Below are 13,959 nucleotides of genomic sequence, written 5' to 3'. Positions count from 1 at the left end.
AAAGTTAAATCTCAACTAAACTTGTTTGATTACATTGCAAGTCCAGAATAATGTGCTAAGTCATAAGTTCCTTTTGGTTTTTTGTTTAGAAAGCAAGCACAGACTAAATGCAAAGCCTGTCCAGTGCTGTGGAGAAAATTCCTTGCAGTGGTCTCTCCGCAGAGGTCTGATACATCCCCTTCTGCAGTGGTCCCCAACCTTCTGGAGCTCACGGACCACTAAATGCACGGACACCCGACCACGCATGCGCGGGGAGCCATGTATCAGAAAGGAACTTCCCCCCAGAGTGACGTCATGATGCCAGAACCTGCCCATTCTCCCGTCACAGGTGTGAGCCAGAGACACAACCCGCCCACCGTCCTGAGCCTACAGTCCGTACGGGAGTCATGGTCCCCAGCTCTGGCTGGTGTCCCCCCCAAGCAGGGTCCTTCTCCTCACCCCACTAGGGGGGGCACCAGCCAGAGCTGGGGGTTGGGGACCCCTGCCCTACTGCATCAGACCCAACTGAAAAGCAGGCCTGGAGTGACACCTATGGGCGAAGGGCCTCATGACAGGGTAGCATTGAAGGCTGAATATGTGTTAAAGGTGAATAGTTCATAGAAGGGGGGGCCGTGGGTGGCTGGAGATTGTTCAAAGGGCATGAGTCAGTGGTGGTGAGGGTCAAAAGGTAAGAAAACCGGATGCAGGCACGAGGGCAGAGGGGGTTGTGGAATTTATGGTAATAAGGAAAGTGCGGGAAATTCAGGGCTGGGGATTGGAAGAAAGTTTTGGGGGAGGTCAGGGTTTTAGGGGTTAAAAAGGAGAAGTTTGAGGAAGCAAGCAGATCCTTTAAAATTATTGCCGTGGGACTGCATCTTTTCGTTATTATGGCGGACGTCGATACATTGCTCCAGAAGCTTAAGGATGCTGCGGAAGTTCGGGGTGCAGAATGGCTGGAGAAACAACTGTCCACGGCATTGCAGGGGGCCGAGGGGGGGCAGAACCGGAGCCCCCCCTTGTCAGACGCACTCGGCAGTCCAGGTCACCGGAGCGTGCAAGTCCTAGTGGGACCCCCGGGGTTCAGCGCCGAGGTAGGAGCCCCGTAAGGGACCCTCCAGCTCCCCCCGTTAAGAGACGATCAAAGGATTCCAGCGGGGGAGCGGGGAGGAATCCTCAGCAAAGGCGGGACCCAAAGGAGACGCAGCAGCAGGAAGATTCCCAGAGGGGCCGGACGGTGTTGCGAGGCAGGAGAGGATTGGCTGGCGACGCTGAAGAAGGGGAGGCACTTACCGTGGGCGGCGGTGCCCGGACTGGCACTGGCAGGGCAGGAGACATGGCATCCGGCAGCGGTCCGGCCTCGGGGGAGGCCCGTGAGAGGATGGCATCAGCGGTCCGGAGGAGCAGTGGTGGACGTCTGGCAGCGGGCTCCGGCTCGTGTACTGACGGGAGGAGGCCAGGGCGGAGCTTGCAGATGATGGTCATGGGCGGAAGTTCCGGATCGAGTGCGGCGCACGATGATGACGTCATCCAACGGGACCCGGAAGTCTTGGCAGATGAGGAACACAGCGTGGATGAGGAGGCCTGCTCGGAGGGGGACGTCAGGGAGGCAGCTGACAGATCACCGGCAGGGCCAGAGAAGATGGTGACGGGTGCGGGCTTGAGGGAAACCCGGCAGCCTTGTGAGTACTTGGGGGTTTGGGATGGGCGGGGGGGGGAAGGGGGGTTTGGGAGAAACGCTGGTGATATTGTGATGCAAAATGTGTGTGAGCAGGAGGCTGGGGTGCTTGGGGGAAAGCAATGGGGCCAGCCAGGGTTGGGTGGCCGGGGGATTTTGGGGGGGGGGGGGGGGGGGGGAATTGTTAATGGGTCTGAGGGATTTATTCTTAAAATTTGCTGGTGTACCTGCTGTGGAAGGGGCGGTTGGGGGCGCCAATAGAGGCGGGACTGTGGCTAGGGAGGTGATGCCGGTGTTGTCTGGGGCAGGGCCAGTGCAGGGTACGAACGAGGGGTCGGTGGTACAAGTTGGGGGTGCCAGTTGTGAAGGGGGTGCGGTGGCTCAAAAGTCAGGAAATGGTGGTCAGGATGTTGGGGGGGAGATGACCTCCCCAAGTATTGCGGATGGGGCAAAAGGGGAGGTGTATGTTTGTTTTGAGGGCCCCTTGGGGGCGCATTTGGCGGGGGAGGTGAGAGACAAGATTTGGAAAGGGGAGTATGTTGAGATTTTTTCGTTATTGCCAGTGGAGCGGTTTGGTGGCCGTGATATGAAGCTTGGGGAGGGCAAGCGTGCTGGGGAAGACAAAGGTTTGTGGCGTTTGATACCGAGGACTTTCCAGAACTGGTTGCAGGCATTTGCAATTTTGGCTAGTATTGTAGGAGAAAGGGCTCCTGAGAATTGTTCAGCACTATTTTGTTATTTGGATGCGATTAGTGAAGCATATAGGGTGTATGGAGGTATAGCTTGGCTGCGTTACGATGAACAGTTTAGGCAGCGGAAGGCTATGAGGCCTGGCATGCGTTGGGATCATAAGGATATCAGACTGTGGATGCGGCTGATGACGTCAGCAAGGTTGGGACCGCAGCCTTTTCAGAGTGGCGCCGGGGGTTCAGGTGGTGCAGGACCCCTGGCAGGTAAAAAGAAAGGCCTTTGTTGGTTGTTCAATGAAGGAGTGTGCAAATTCGGTGCTACCTGTAGGTTTAAGCACGAATGTTCCAGTTGTGGGGGGACTCATTCAGGAGCACGGTGCGTGGTCAAAGGGCGTGGGCGCCCCATTGAGTCTGCAGGCAAAAGGGAAGACCCCGGTGAGGCTGGAAAACATGGTGGATTTTCTAAGTAGATATCCAGATCGTCAGGCTGCAAACACATTGTTAGAAGGTTTTCAGGAGGGTTTCAGGATTCCATGTGAGCGGGTAATTGGGGACAGGGTGCACAAGAACTTGCGGTCGGCATTGCAGAATCCAGGGGTGGTGACTGCAAAATTACAGAAAGAGGTGGCCTTGGGGCGCATGGCAGGGCCTTTTCGGGAATTGCCTTTGAAGAACTTGGTGATTTCTCCTTTGGGGGTAGTACCCAAGAAGGAACCGGGGCAGTTTCGGATGATCCACCATTTGTCCTATCCAAAAGGGGAATCAGTGAATGATGGCATTGCGCCTGAGCTTTGCAGGGTGATCTATACCTCTTTTGATGTGGCGGTGGACCTGGTTAGGAAGGCTGGGAAGGGGTGCCTGATGGCTAAGGCTGACGTTGAGTCAGCCTTCCGGTTGCTGCCGGTGCACCCTGATAGTTTTTGTTTGCTGGGTTGTTGTTGGGAGGGTGTTTTTTAGGTGGATAAATGTTTACCTATGGGCTGTTCAATTTCTTGTTCTTTGTTTGACATGTTTAGCTCCTTTTTGGAATGGGTGGTTAAGGAGGTTTCCGGGGTTAGGTCCATCATTCATTACCTAGATAATTTTTTGTGTGTCGGTCCCAGTGGGTCCCTGGTTTGTGCGAATTTGCTGGGCACTTTGGAGCATGTGGCGGGGCAGTTTGGGGTCCCCTTGGCTGGGGATAAAACGGTGGGCCCTGGGACGGAGCTGTCTTTTTTGGGGATAATGTTGGACTCGGTGCGCATGGAATGTAGGTTGCCTGAAGACAAATTGGAAGCTCTTAGAGGAGAGGTTAGGAGGGCTTGTTGTTTGGAAAAGATACGGTTAGTTGATTTGCAGTCATTATTGGGGAAATTGAATTTTGCTTGTCGGATCATGCCCATGGGTAGGATATTTGGCCGCAGATTGGCAGCTGCAACGGCTGGGATCAAGCGGCCGGATCATTTTGTTCGTTTGACTAGGGTGCTGCGGAAGGATCTGGGAGTATGGAGTCAATTTTTAGAGCAGTATAATGGTAGGTCGCTATGGATGGAGGCCCCTGTTGATAACGAATTTCTGGAGCTATGGACGGATGCAGCCGGAAGCTCGGGTTTTGGGGCTTATTTTGCTGGACATTGGTGTGCGGAGGCTTGGCCTGATGAATGGCGAAGGATGGGGTTGTGTAAGAATTTGGTTTTGTTGGAACTATTTCCATTGGTGGTAGCTCTGACTTTGTGGAGTTCATTGTTGCAAAATCGGAAGGTAAGATTACACTGTGACAACTTGGGGGTAGTGGAGGTGATTAACAATAATTCTGCATCTTCCCCTCAGGTCATTTGTCTGTTACAGCATTTGGTGCTGGTGTGCTTGCGGCTAAATGTGTTTTTGTGGGCGGTGCATGTTCCTGGGTGCGAGAACGTAATTGCTGATTCTCTTTCTCGTTTCCAGTGGGACCGTTTCCGGGAATTGGCTCCAGGGGCGGATGTGCAGGGGACCCCTTGTCCAGAGGGGTTATGGTCGGTAATTTGGGGACATTAGCGGAGCTCCTCAAGGATTCGGTCTCTGTTGGGACTTGGAGGGCTTATGCTACAATCTGGCGTGAATGGTGGGTTTTTCTGGAAGGTGAGCAAGGGCAGGGGCATGCGACTGATGGGGAGGAGTTGGTATTGTTGTTTTTGTTGGGGAATTTTCAGAGAGGAGTTTCTGGTGGCGTTATGGGTAAAAAATTGGCGGCTTTGGCTTTTTTGTTCAAGGTCCTGGGTCAGGTGGACAGTACAAAATGTTTTTTAGTTCGTCAGGCAATGAAGGGCTATAGGAAGGGGAGGGGCCGTGTAGACCAGAGGCGGCCTGTGTCGTTCGAGTTGTTGGAAGGGATATGCAGGAAAGTGGGTCAGGTATGTTTTAATGAGTTTGAAGCGGTTCTTTTTCGAGCTGTTTTCCTTGTTACCTTTTTTGCGGCTTTAAGGGTGGGGGAGGTGGTATCCCCCAGCAAAGGAAAGGCGGGTGGCCTGAGCCTAGGTGATGTGAGGGTAGTGGGTGGTGAGTTATGGGTTTGGATTCGGAGGTCCAAGACAGATCAAGGGGGTAAAGGGGCCCGGCTTGTCTTGAGAAGGTTGGAGGACGTGGATTTATGTCCGGTAAAGGCCTTGGGTGAATATGTGGCGTGTCGGCCTCAGGGTAAGGGGCCTTTGTTTGTTCATGAGGATGGCTCCTTTGTGACCCGCTTTCAATTTGTATCAATATTTCGGCGTTGTGTGGAATTGACTGGTAGACGGCCAGGTGAATATGCCGCTCATTCATTTAGGATTGGGGCAGCTACAGAAGCGGCTAGGTGGGGTCTGGGCCCAGAGGTTATAAAAAGGATTGGTCGATGGGAGTCCCATCGTTTCCGTTTATATGTGCGGCCGCATTTACTGTAAGCAATCCAGGTTGAAAACTGGAAGGGGGTGGTAGGTATGGTTTTTTATGTTTAGGTTTGGAGTTGGATTCCTTTGGGGGCAGCTCTGGGTGGATCAGTGAGGTTTTTCTTTGTGTTTTGTTGCAGATCAGTCAGCATGTTTGGTGTGGATCTTGGGCCATTCTTACGTGTATTGGGGGGCCAGAAGGGCGGAGGTACGGCAGAATGGCAGACAGTTAGGCTTGCAGCGGGAAGTGGCAAGGGTGCATTGGATCGGGATACCAGGTATGCAGTGGAAACGGGTTGTTCCCGAGGTGCACAGGTTTGTGTCTTTGGATAAAGCCCCTGATGTGTTGGTACTGCATGTGGGTGGTAATGATTTGGGGTTTCGACCAATTTGAGAGTTGATTCGAGACATAAAATTGGATTGCTTAAGGCTTAGGGATGCATTCCCAGGAACCATATTGGTTTGGTCAGAAATGGTGGCTCGCTTGGCATGGCGTCAGGCCCGGTCGGTGGAGAGGATAAACAAAGCCCGAATAAAAGTAAATAGAGCAGTGGGCCGCTTTATGTGCAGGATTGGGGGTTTGGTGGCTAGACACAGGGAATTGGAAACTGACCTGGAGTTGCTCTTACGAAGGGATGGTGTGCACCTTAACGCGGTGGGGACTGATTTATGGTTACTAAGCCTGGGAGACGTGGTACAGCGGGCAGTGAAGGTGTGGGGGTGCTCGCAAACTTAAGGTGTCAAGTTTGCGGCTGGTGGCGGGTTTTATCTGTTGATAGGGTCCATGAAAGTTAGAGGTGGGGTAAGGCAAATACAAGAGGGGATGGAGATATGGAAAATTTGGGTGGCCTTGCATGACACATGGTTGTTGTGGAGGCTCGTGTGGAATATGGGGTCCGCTAACTGTCCCTGAGGCGGGGCATGAGCGCCTGGGGTCCTGGTCGGAAAAGCGGAAACGGATGGAGTACTATATAAAAATTATTACTTTCATGGATCCGTTTAAAAAGTGTTCTGGTTATGAAAATGTTGTGATTTATATGTTCAAATACATGGTTAATAAAGGGGGCTGCTGTGGCCAATTATTCACCAAGAAAATGTGTTATGTCTCTTTTATTGTGGGGTGTTTTGGGGGGTGGTTAATGGTCACAGCAGAGGAAGGCTTCTAATGCTGTGCCCTGGTCATGCTCCCTGCTTATTAGAGAACTTTAACACTGACTCAACAAGGGACTTCAGACCTCATGTCAGAGTGCTGCATGTTTTCTAAAGAAAATGAAATGTAGGACTTTGCACTCCTTCGTTTTACTTCCCCTGACATGCATTTATCTGATTTTAAACATTTATTTGATCTTCGATAAATATGATTGAGGTATGGTCACATCCAGTATATATTGTCCCTAATCACTCTAGATTGGACAGTGACCATGTTGTATAACCTATAATGTTTTCTGAAAAATATAAAAATCCTTTGGCAGGTAAAACAACCCTTATATACAGTATATAAGCTGGGATAATGGAACTGGAAAGGCTAAAAGTACTGCAGCACCATCTCTGCAGGAGCTTTTTGTAGGATAATTGGTTCTCCTATCACCTCCAATGGGGACAAATTGTCAATTGCCTGGACTCATAAATACACTAATATACCAATGAGTATACATTTGCTTCAATTACACTTTATAGGATCTGTGGGATAAAGGTGTTACTAGAAAATATTTTAGCAGGTTTTACTGTAGCAAGGGTGAACTGTACAAAGACTGCTAATCTTCTCAATAATACAGAACATTACACACATATGGAGATTGTTGCATTTATGTATGACTTTGACCCAATGTGTGAGTGGAGAATGAAGCTATAATGTAATAAATAACAATTATTAAAGTGTCTCCAAACTCAAAAGTTAGACTTCAGGTATCTACTATTTGGTAATAATGTGGCTAGTGTCAGGACAATTAATGGGACAAATAGAAAGAGACAAGGCAGGTTTTATCCTATAATATTAATTAGAGTGTGTTATCTGATGGACAATAGCCATAAATTTTGTGCAGTGACTGGACAGTGGCAGAGGTGACATCTTCTACCAAAAAGGTACCTGCCCTCCACTATGTAGGAAACAGGAGGTAACAGCAAAAATTACAGGTAGAATCCTTAGGTTTAGGCTCTACTAAATAAGGACTTTGGGTTCGCTGTAAATCCCTGAGATTGATAAATTTCATGCACCTTCCCTTCAAAGATCCAAAAAAACAGCCAATATTAAAAATAATGATGGTATAAACCTCTTATGTGGTATTTTTCAGATCAGCCATCGTGTCACCGACCTTATCCTGAATGACAGAAAGAAGTTCCCAAACTTTTACCGCACCATCCCGAGTAGTTGGCTTTGGTATGGGATGGTTATAAGGTTTCTGAAAAACTTTAGATGGAATTGGGTTGGAATAATCACATCAAGTGATGGCATCAGAGAAACAGAACTGAGGAAGCTGAGAAAAGAGATGACCAGACATGGAATCTGTGTAGAATTTGTCATCTACCTGACTGAAAATGAGGACATTAACAGAAAGAAAGCGCTGATTATAGAACAGTCAACGACTGATGTTGTCATTGTATGTGGCCATTTTTTATATGAATATATAGCATTTTTTAAGGAATCAAAAGTCCTCAGACAAAGTAAGACATTAATTCTCAATCAATCATGGAATGTCATGAGAAATTTGGAAATCAGCCTAAAGGAAACATGTAACTGCAGCATAGTACCAATGCATCCTTACTATATCATTCCTGGATTAGACGCTTATATGTATAACGCCCATCCATCCAAACGGCCAACTGATCCGCTGCTGGAAGATATTTGGTTGGCAATTTTTAATTGTCCTTCTTCCAATAACTATAAAATGAATCTGCTCAGAATATTTAATTCCGTCCCTAATGTCACCTGCACTAGAACAGAGCCACTCGCATATCACTCTACTATCATGCATGCTTGATGCAAAGTTTTATTTTATCTACACTGCAGTATACACTCTGGCTCATGCTTTACACAATATGCAGCTGAGCAGAAAAAAAATCTGGAAATTATGGATTTAGGAAAAAAGTAAGGTAATGTCTTGAGTGATTTGGGTCTGTAATATATTCTGGTTAGAAAAAATAAATATTTTATGCAAACTGCATCCTGGAGTTCTCCACGTCCAATAATATTGCGTGGTGTGAACAATCTCCAATACCACCACCTTTAATATTTGATCTCCAAAACTAAACTTAAACTCTCATCTTCTAATGTCAGCACCGGGACAGATTGTCTTTTAATCATTAAAATGTCAGTAGTACATTTATATAATATGATAGCCCTTAATTTTGGAATTTTTGTGGAATAGGACAGAGGCATGTAGAAGGATGGAGAATGAGAAGACCCCTGCAAGAAATGTTTTGAGAAAGCCAAGAAAGATGCAGTATAGGGAGCATACTGCAGTAACACAGATTGCACTCTCAACCATTGCAGCTAAATGCCCTTATATGCCCTTCGCCTCTGTGGTAATGCATCTTTCTACCCTCTACTGACCCTTCTCCATTACACTTTTATGGACCCCTCTGCCCTTCTCTACTGACATAAACTTCTTCAACCACCACCATTACACCAAAGCACATTTCTGAATCTGCAATAATTGCCACTGCATCACAATACGCCAGCTGCCAATAAGTTGACATGTATTTTTGCAGATGTGCACATTTGCGTACTGTTCCCTATTATGCCCACCATCACTATAAAAATGTACCCTAAAGCACCCACAAGAGCTAATGTGGCCAGTGGCCTCTACTGCTGCTGAATAGACTTTCATACAACTGTGAATATTGCACAATATGCCCTACTGCACCCACTGCATCAATGCATACATCTGTATTTACCAACACTGCACTGATGAACCCTTCTGCTCTTTACCTGAATTGCAACAACATGCTCTTCCTGGTGCATTATATTCAGTTAATAAGTATACTTTCAGTGCTCAACCCAGAAATTTTTTTAAGCCGGGTGGGAAGAAATTGTAGGCGGGTGAAAGCCCCTGTATTGTGACCAAACTCCTTAGTAACCATTGGTAGTAGAAGGTAGTTATGACAATGGTGTTTATAAGGGATGGGCTAGAAGGTCCGAGCTCCCCGGGTCATGAGCTAGTTCATAATAAATGTATTTTTTTTCTAAAAGCTGCACAGATACATGCAGACAGTTCACTACAAGGATGCAAATGAAGAGAACATCACCTTCAATGAGAAAGGAGAATTATCTACTATGCTTTTATTTGGAAACATGATGGTTTTTATTTCTGGAAATGTTGCTGGCTATGTATTATGGTATAATCACAGTAGTGTATTAGAAGCAAGCACGATAGAAGATCTTCCAGTAAAGCTCTGTTGGAAACAGAATAAAGTGAGATATTTCTATTGTTCTATTGTTTGTGTGTGATGTATCACATCCCAAATCTATCCTAGCGCTGGTTTAACAAACAAAAAGACACCTGCTTAAGTTCATTAAAACATTGTAGGTGTATTTAAATAATTTGACCCTTCTTTCTCTGTAGTCTTGTATCAAAGGATCTGTTCTCTGATAGGAGTCCATTTTCCTCCAGTTTAGAGTAAGGGCACCTGTTACTGGGCAGTGAAGGTCATTTGAAGGATGCATTAAATGATATAACATTTTCATTAAATGTTGTTCATCCTAGGCCCCTAATGTGTGAATGTGGCAGCATTTCTCATCCTGGGGGAATATGAAGCAAAGACTGTGTTGTCTTGATAGAGCAGAGGGAGAAAGAGATAAAGGACTGATAAACAATGTAGTTGTAAAGCATTGATGCAGAGCAGAGCCAGTCCTCCAATCTAACCTTGCACCCTCACCTATAGCAAGCCTTGAGAAGCTAGTAGCACCATCCTAGCACACAGTGTTCCCCAGGATTTCTGTGCGCAAAAGATGATGTCTGGGGAAAGACTGACAGAGAACCAGGAGCCCACAAATACCGCAGTACAGGAGAGTGCAGCAAGACAAGTCCCTAAAATAAAGAGCCAGTCAAACACAAGTAGTCAGTATTTCAAACAAGGTAAAGGTTAAGACAAGCAAAGTCGGGGTAACCAGCAAAGGTTGATCCAGACAGCAAACAATCACAGGTTCAGAAAATAGACAGAGTCAGGAACAGATAATCACTTCACTAGCAGGTTAGCCAGGCTGAAAGCTGCAAAAGGCCACTGGTGACTGTGAGTAGAAAGACTATAAAGTTCCAGCAACCAATAGCAAGGCAGGATTGAGGTCAGGAACTAAAAGGAACAGCCTAATAAGAACAGTGTATGTGCTAGGGATGCTGGTAAAGGTACATCTCAGGTGGAGGTTGCATTGCTAAAGGGAAGCCAGAGATACTGCTGAGCAGAGGACAGACAATTAACTAATAAATGTCCTATTCATTTTATTACTAACCATGGTTTGGAATGGGGTGTCTAAAAATATCATATAGTTGTGATGTTTTGGGATATCTAGCAAGTAATGACTGGATAGCTGCAGGAGGATTTAGAAACCTCTCTAAAATGTTGCACGTAATAGATGTCTCTAGAATAATTCCCATAGCTCTAGTGTAGGCTTTAAAGATAGGTAGAATGGTAGTAAGGCTCAGTTGTCAACAAGCCATGTGTATTGGAAGTGAAGCAGTTAGCAAGGAATGCTTACTAGAGGTAGGGAGTAGATTGATTTGTGAGCATTCCTGAGCCTAAGATCATAAACAGGAAAGGGTTTGGGAGAAGAAGGAAAAAAAAGGAGTGAAAAAATACAATCTGCCATTTTAATGCAATGTGGAAATTAAATGAAAATATGCAGCTTCAAAATCCAGGTGGAGGAGAATAGGGTTATTTTACTTGACCTTAGCACTTATTGCTGTGTCCCTGCTGGAAAAATAATTGTACTGGGGACTATTGTTAAGGCCCATTCACACCACTGCGTTGAAGTAATGCTTGGAAAAATATGAACCTAAGCAATTATTAACGCAAGATAAAGTGATGCGTTACATACAACCTAGTAGTACTTTGTCATGGCAATACATTTTATTAAAAACAAACTTAAATAGTGCAGCATGTGTGGTACACAGTGGTGCCATGTTTAAAAAAAATGTAACATTCTCCCATGCAAAAATTAAGAATCTGCCTTATTGCCCCATTACATTTTGCATTAATACTTGTGGATAGAGTTGGTCAAATATCTCACTATTCGATTCAACAGTTATTCGATCAAATCGGGTTTTTAGTAACTATTAAGGGCTGTGACCATGGGAACTGAACTGCAGATGAACAGGTTAATTAACCTGTAGTGCCCTGGGTATCGCACACTCGTCTCAATGATTGCAGCCTTGGCTCAGTGTGCAGTCCCCGGGGCACTACAAGGTAATTAACCTCTAGTGCCCCAGGGATCGCCTGCAGTCACAGCTGTGACTTCAAAAGTTCCCACGGTCATGTGACTGTAGATAAACTCTACAGTTCGACTACGATCCCCAGGGCACTACAGGTAAATTAACCTGTAGTGCCCTGGGGATCGCACACTTTTCTCAATGATTGCAGACTCGGCTGCAATCATTGAGAAGATGCCACGCAAGTATCTCTTACTCTAACACGCACAGTAATATGATACATTTTTCAAGTGTATCAAGTGTAACAAGTGTATCAGAATATTACTGTGCTGGAAAGTGTGTTACAGAGTAAGATATCATGTCATTTGTAGGATATCCTGTTAAAAAAAAAAAAAAAAAAGTTAAACACATACATTTAATAAATTTAACTTTATTTTTTTTTTAACACATTTTTTTACATTTTTGTTTATCCAAATTTTTGCCATCGAATCTCGTTGTTTTTCGGGTCGGGTCTACCCGAATTCGAACAGCCATATTCGGGTCATATATAAGGACAAACCGAATACGAACACCAACACTACTTGTGGATAACACAGCAGATTATTTCAACAGACCTTTACAGTTGTTACCATAAGAAAACGTGGGGCTTAGTTTGCAGAGGTTCCTCATTTGAAGAGACTGCTTATGTTTTGGAATTCAATCTCTCTCATACTCAGCTGTCCCTTTATTGGTCTATTGTATAGACCTAAATGTAAAAATATTGTTAAACTACCAAAAATATTTTATCAAAGCAAACCTTTTTTCCAACTATAATAATATCACATTAGTAAACTTAAAACAAGTATAAAGAAAAAAGTGGAAAAAAATATCTGGGGTCATGGAGTGTTTCCTGTTGCTTACAAACTTTTTAACCTCAGAAAGTTGGGAGGTATGGATAAAGGGTGGGTAAGTCTTACTGTGAAGAAAAGTAGACTGGATGGTGCTGATTGAATGTTCTTGATTTAAATGTGAATGATACAGTAAGAAAATCATAGCAAGGTTAACAATATTTAACTTTTAGATTCCCCAAGCTTGGTGCAATGAACCGTGTCTTCCTGGATCCAGAAAAGTTCAAACTGGAGGAATTCATGTTTGCTGTTACCAATGTGTATCATGTTCTGAAGGGGAAATCTCCAGTGTAATAGGTAATTATTCCATAGACACATTGTTAGGGTTCAAACAGGATGCATGATCAATAATATCAAACAAAATACAAAAAAACATGTAATTATTATGTAATTATTATACACAACATATAGGTAATAACATCTATCATCAATAAAATGCTTCCTGTCACGTTTGGGGAGACAGGGCCATTAGGGGGTGCTACAGCTTGCACAAAAGTGGTGCAAGCCCTGAGAAGGGCCAAGGCGCAGAGTCTAAGCGGCAATCAGGTCTTCTCCAGAGCCTCTAGTGGTGAGGATGTTGTGCTGCTGGTTACTGCCAGGTTGCCGTCCTTCGGCACACCAAAGTGGGCAGCATGGTACATGGTACCAAATCACTAAGCAGAAGAATTGTCAAGCAAGGCCGGGGTCAAGGCAGCAGCAAGCAAGAGAGGTCAGGTAACAAGCAAGATAGATCAGGTCACAAGCCAGGGGTCAAAAACCAGGGATCCAGGAAATAGACACCAGTGACACAGGGGCCACTGCAGACACAGGGAACATGGGAGACACAAGAGTATCCACAGAGACGAACACTGGAACAGCACAAGGGAAGTTGGCTGGAAACAACAGACTGGGCAACAAGGGGGTAACACAGGAGCTGGACAGAGGAAACACTGGATTAAGCAACAGGTGTGAAGGAACTGGCTTAGAGGGACTAGGGGCTCGGCCCTGGGGGAGACACGTTACCCTGAGCTAGCTAAATAGCCAGGGATGATTAAGAGGCTATTTTCTGATTGGCCAGCGGGTTGGGCGAAACTGATAACGCTTAGTAGCATAGGCATGCTCAGAGTCAGAACTGCCTGCATGAGTGTGGCACCTCATTTATGGATAACTAAAATGTCATTAGGGTAATGCAGCTGGCACTAGCAAGTGTTGTTGGCCCCAGAACTATGGAGGCATCTTCAAATGGTAAGTCATCAACCACAGCTTGTGGAACCCCTAGCAGTATCTGGAAGAACCCTGCCTGAGAAGGGCTGGTATAGATCTTCCTAAATTACCCTTCCTATGTTTACTTAACCACCTGGGCGATACACTGATGTCTAGATTTCTGTACCAAAAGCGTATACTGTTTTTCATGAAATTTTTTTTTTTTAATTGTAGACCTGTAACTTACAGAACTATGTCCGAACAAGGGTCTAGTAGATATCATGAATATAAAAAATGTTTGAA

This window comes from Pyxicephalus adspersus, chromosome 3 (genome assembly GCF_032062135.1).
Source record: "Pyxicephalus adspersus chromosome 3, UCB_Pads_2.0, whole genome shotgun sequence".
Classification (NCBI taxonomy): domain Eukaryota; kingdom Metazoa; phylum Chordata; class Amphibia; order Anura; family Pyxicephalidae; genus Pyxicephalus; species Pyxicephalus adspersus.
This window is presented reverse-complemented; position numbering follows the sequence as displayed.